Here is a 6,525-nt window from a genome sequence, read left to right on the forward strand (position 1 = left end):
CTCAGCTTGCAGCGCTGGTAGAATGCGTCAGAGCAACCAATCCGTGTGGTCTTCTATTCAATTGAAGAGATTTGAGACTTGTCTGGAAGTGCATGTGAAGCTCTTCTCGAGGTGCTAGTCATGACTGCTGTAAGTTTATAACAGGGTAAATGCTGCACTGCTTTACCAAAGTAGACTGCATACAAATAGGTCTAGCGTCGTGGTCATTAGCGTTCTGCAGCAATGGTATCTAGGACTGGTACACTGGGTGATATGTGCCTAGTTGAGTATGGCCAGTGCGTGGACAAACTAAGTTACTGGATGGATTGAAGAAGCGAATCATAAATGAGAACGTGGCAATGGATTAGACCAACGGTTGAGGTAAGTTGCTACTTCTCGTCGAGCTCTACTAACGGCACGGCTGTCCTGGCGCGCAGCTTAAAGGAAGATCATTTATAGAAGCCGGTATCGTAGATTAGTTAATGCAGACGCAAGTAGCATCGTAGAAGCACAAGGACCATGTATAGAAGCCGGTGAATTAGCTCTATCTTAGATTAGTTAATGCAGACGTAAGCAGCGTCATCTGTGTAATCGATGCTGGTTGCTCCGAGGTTGTCTATCGTGTGCCGTGATAGGGTTGGACAAACATGCACTTCATGCGATATCACCTCCAGAGGCCGTTGGCAAGTTATTCAACTTCTTCGTGCGAGAGCCCAAGCGGAGGACACTAGTGGACGAAGTGCTGCACGCCATCACTTTCCAAAACTTGGGTTGAGAGGCTATTCCTAAATTTTTAAACGCACCAACAACTAGTTGCAATAAGATGGCTCTAGTTGGTCTAATACGTCTAGATTACGCATGGTGGGCTTGGTCCATAATGAATTGATATTTCTATGCCATATTTTAGGTAGTGGATCTCCCTCAGGTTAGTGGTTTGGTAAATAAGGACCTGTTTTCTCTCATGTTTTTCTTTTATGGGAAGCTTGGATGACATATTACAAGAGGGACTTTTTGAGCAGTGGATCACCTTGGTGAAGCTGAAGATACTTGTGTAGTAAAGTGCCCCCCCCACTCCATAGTGATCAAACAATGAACATTGTGGGCAAATGAACTGCTCAAAGATTGACCCTAGAACTCATCAATTTGTTGCAAGAGGAGAGAAGGAAGCTTTGCACATCATAGACAAATAAGTATTGATACAAAATCAAATTTGCACTCTTAGCACTTATTGTTGAAGCATTTATATGATACAATTACATGTAATGTAGTCATTTTCAATATTAAAACTTATATAGCTCGTATAGCTTCACATTGCATATGCTCATTTGTTATTGATTTCACCAAGTGATTTAATCCCCATACTTTTTGGCTTGTAGCAACACCATATCAAGAAATCTAGCATCTTTTAGAAACTTTTAGAAGATTAGAGAAAGGTTTAGAATACTCTTAAATCTTAGAAGATTTTCTAGAAGGTTCTAAAAGAGCACTTTTGGCTTTTATCAACATTGCTTATGTCATCGTCTATGTTGATGATGCTTATGTCATCATGATATCATCTAGGCATTTCTCCTTAACCTTCTTAACTCTAGTACAAATAGGAGTCTTGGGATACAATTCCTTTAATCTTGCCAATATCCATTATGAGACTCTTATGAGATAAGTTCTATCTAGTTTTGATTCAAGCTATGCATCTCTAGTTCTTGTTTGATCTTGGATCTACTTTTTTATATCAAGTCATTGTGGACCAATCTTGTATTGTTGCACTTTATTCTCTCGTAATAAAAAAAAAAGTAAAATTTCTTCTTTCAGCTATTTTTTTGTAATTAGTGAGGCAACAATCTTTGTGCTTGTCAAGTTTTTGTTGCTCTCAGAACAATTTGGTAAGATGATATACTTGACCTTGTCTAATTGGTGCATAGATCGGATGCTGTACGCTCGCGTAGTGAATGCGGGAAGGTCCCCAAGAACAAAAGAACTCTACTTTTTGCACAAAACTCAAGGTAAAAAGCATGCACGACATGAACAAGAGACCAATTGGGTGCAATCTCCCCCCATGCCTTGTGTGAGCGCTCCACAAAGCATGTATTTTATGTATTAATCATCTTCAAGCTCAAATAATAGCCCAAATTACAAAATAGTAAGCTTTTAGCTTTTGAGTTTGCTTTAGCACAAAATAGAAATAAAGCTAATGGGCGGTGCCCAAAGAGTCAGACATATCCAATACAATGTCTAAATACAAATAACATAATTGTGCACCCATGCGCATACAAAATAATAAATAAATATCCAATGCCTTAATAAATATGCGCGACAAAATATAGGCGCTATGCTTAAGGTATGCGCCCATCAAAATATAAATGATAAATCGAATACTCGCTATCCTCCAATGCTTTTCTCTGTCACTGCTGCTATCTCTACACATTAACTGAAGCATTCACAATCGTTAGTAAAATAATACAATTAAACCGACAAAAAGTGAATACCTAGCAGCCTTCAGTTACATAAATAAATCAAATGGTTAGAAATTAATCCTAACCTTAATTTATTACAAGTGCGCACTCTAAACTCATAAACGTTTATTAATTTAATATGCATTTTGCGGAATCACCCGCTATGGAATCACCCATGTACACACTAAATTAATGAAACACTCGAAAAGGATAGGCATCCCTATCAACTTCTCGCACAAAGAATCCACTTTGTGTATGAGCCCTGGTCATCAAAGTTTACGGAATCCACCGTAAAACCTCACGGAATCCACTGTGGCACGGAATCCACCATGAAATATGCCTCCTGGCATCATACCCCCGGGGTGGGATAGCAATTGACCTCAATTGCTATTAGCTCAATGTGGAGCTAACAGAGTGGGGAAATCATTTTAAGTCTCTAGCGTGCATCCATAGGGCTTCTTCTACAGGATGGTTCTTAAATTTGAATAGATATCTAGAATATCTTCGGCTAGTTCTAGTGGTCATAAAGTTAGTGTCTATGATAGCTTCAGGTTCAAGTATTTCAGTCTCTTTCTTTAACAAAGGTGGGTTTTCATAAACAGGGTGTACATGTAATTGGCCTCTAAAGGGTCGTAATAAACTAATGTGAAATGTGTTGTGAATTTTTCAGTGAGGTGGTAATTCTAACTTGAATGCATTGTCATTAATTTTGTGAATGATCTTAAATGGTCCATAGAATCTAGGGGCTAATTTCACAACTGGGTGTCTATCTACACTTTGTAATCTACGTTTTTCTATTCTCAACCAAACATAGTCATCAACTTTGAAATTCATTGCTTGTCTTTTCTTATTGGTTTTACTGGGCTTTGGCAATCATGTCTTTAACCTCATCAAAAATAGTAGTGTGCATACTAGCAATATCATCAGCACTTTGAATTCTATTTGATAACGATGCAACAGGTGTAGATAATCTATAACCATAAATCACTTCAAACGGTGCTTTCTTTGTAGATGTGTGTGGTGTATTGTTATATGCAAACTGTAATAAATGTAAATGTGTGTCTCATGTCTGTGATTTAGAAATAGTATAAGCACGTATAAGATCTAAAATAGTGCTATTAGTGGCTTCTGTTTGTCCATTAGTTTCAGGATGAAATGCAGATGAAAAATCAATCTTTGTGTCTAGGTTAGCAAACAAAGTAATCCAAAAGTTGTTACAAAATGTAGAATCACGATCAGAAATAATAACTTTTGGTAATCTATGGTTATTAAAAACAGTTTTAAAAAATAATTGTGCTGTTGTTAAAGTTTTCTTACATGGAATGAAATATGCTTGTTTACTAAACCTATCTACTACTGTCCAAATCATATCATGGTTAGCTTTAGTATTAGGTAAACTAGTAATAAAATCCATAGAATTTGTTCCCATGGTCTCGATGGAATAGATAAAGGCATAAGTAATCCATACTGTTTACCATGATGTCTCTCAACTCTTTGACAAATCAAACATTCAGAAACAAAGTTAGATACATCAGTGTCCATATGCGGCCAATAAAAATCTTCAGTTAATGTACGTAAAGTAGATATGATACCTCTATGACCTTGATATAGAGGACAATGAATCTCATTCAAAACAAAAGATCTGAATGGGACTGTAACACAATCTCTTTTCATAAAACATGAATCCATCATTATAAGACAGTGAATTAATAGGAATCCAGTTATTTTGAACTAATTTATTCCAATCAGCATGAAAAGTAATGTCCTAATGATAAGTATCTTTGATAGGAGTTAAAGAATCAAATGATATAACAGAAATATTATGAATGGTGGATCTTCTACTTAATGCATCGGCTACTATATTTTCTTTATCGGATTGATATTGAATGATAGGATAAAAACTCTGAATAAAGGCTGCCCATTTGATATGTCGGTCAGATATTTGGGGTTGGCTAAGTAAATGTCTAATACTTTGTTGATCGGTCTTAATTATAAATTCAGAGCCCATTAAGTAGTGTTTCCATTGTCTTAAGGCTTGTACTACAGCTAATAATTCTTTATTATATGTGGAATATTTCAGTTCAGAGGGTTTCAGTTTACAACTAGAATAGGCTATAGGATGATTGTCCTGCATAAGTACGGCTCCTATTCCAGATTCGTTAGCATCAGTCACTACTAAAAAGAATGGTCTATTAAAATCAGGCAATTGTAATACAAGAGCATGGGTTAATGCATGTTTCAATAAGTCAAAGGATTTCTGTTGATTATCGGACCAATGATAAACAATACATTTCTTTAAAAGTTTGGTCAAAGGCAAAGCAAGTAATGAAAAATTACGCACAAACTTCCTATAGAAACTAGCAAGACCTAGGAATGATCGTAACTCATGCACATTTTTAGGTATAGGCCAATTCAATATTGCTTCTATTTTCTTAGGGTCAACCTTAATACCATCTGATGATACGATATGACCTAAATATTCAATTTCTGTTTTAAAGAACTCACTCTTTTTCGGATTGGCATACAGTTGATTATCTTTTAATAACTTGAAAACCAATGACAAATGCTCATAATGTTTTTTCTTATTTTGACTAAACACCAAAATATCATTAAAGAAGATAATAACACAATGCTGATATTTCAAAAATATACAGTTCATCATTCTACTAAATGTAGCAGGTGCATTAGTCAATTCGAAAGACATCACTAAAAATTCATAATGATCAAATTGTGTCCTAAATGTAGTCTTAAATATGTCAAACTTATCTAATCTCACCTGATGATAATCAGATTTAAGGTCTATTTTACTAAATATGGTAGAACCTTGCAGTTTATCCATAAGGTCATCGACTCTAGGAATTGGATACCTATTCTTTACAATGATCTTATTTAAAGCACGATAGTCAATGCACATACGATAGGTATTATTTTTCTTCTTTACTAACAAAACATGTACACCAAATGGAGAACTATTAGGTCTAATCAATCCTCTATTTAGTAATTCTTCAATTTGATTTTGAATTTCTTTTTGCTCTATCTGGTTATGCCTATATGGTGCTTTATAAGGTGGTTGTGTACCAGGAATCAAATCTATTTTATGGTCTTCTGGACGTGAAGGAGGTAAACCATGTGGTAGATCTTCTGCAAAACAGTCTTTAAATTGTGCAAGAAATTCTTTATGCCTAGGGTGCATATGATTTTCTTTAACTTGCAGTTCATTCACCCAAATGAGATAAGATTTACTACTTTTGCGTAATGCACGTTTAGCTTGAGTATGAGAAAGCAGTGGAAAAGCATTAGATGCATGCATACCATATAATGTAATATGTTTTCCTTGAAATTGAATATTAATCGAATGTGTGAAATAATCTATATCAGGGTTATGCTGATGACACCAAGGCATACCTAAAATAATATCACTGGACTGTAGTGGTACAACTAGAAAATTTCTTCTTTCAGTGTATTCACCAATTTGAAAGCGTTCGGTGTACTGAGGAATAGGCTCACGATCTCATTGCTGAAGAAGGTCCCATTGCTTTATGGCTTTTTCATGAAATTGTGAAGGAAGGAAATTTTCCATAAACTTCTTCTTGAAATTCTCCCAGGTAGTGGGACAATCTATACTTTTACGAACCACGGTCCACCAAAGAGATGCTCTATCCACTAAATGATTAGTGACACACTTGATTTTATCTTTTTGTGCATATGTTTCCTCATGAAAGTAGTCATCAAACTGACTGATGAATGCAAGAACAGTTTTTCCATCTCGAGTGCCATTGAAAGTACGGAATTTGAAATTTCTTTTACTTATCTTTGTTTCCTTGCGGATAGATTGAGCTTCGAGAGTCGCGTCGATGGTACGTCGGATAAGATCTTCAGATTGAGGTTCGTCTTTGTCGGTAGTCATCCTTTGTAAATTAGCCAATTGAACTTGCAATGCTTGCCTAGCTCGTCGTTCTTCATCCAACTGCATCATAATTAAGTCCAGCTTTTGCTTCATCGTAGGTTCAGGAAGATCGCCTTCAGCCATTAAATCATCCACATGTGATTCCGTAATCCTGCAAAACTCAAAAGATCTCACACTCTCAAAATCAAA

Source organism: Lygodium microphyllum, unplaced genomic scaffold (genome assembly GCF_053477565.2).
Source record: "Lygodium microphyllum isolate KBCC unplaced genomic scaffold, Lygodium_microphyllum_v1.1.10 scaffold_39, whole genome shotgun sequence".
NCBI classification, from domain to species: domain Eukaryota; kingdom Viridiplantae; phylum Streptophyta; class Polypodiopsida; order Schizaeales; family Lygodiaceae; genus Lygodium; species Lygodium microphyllum.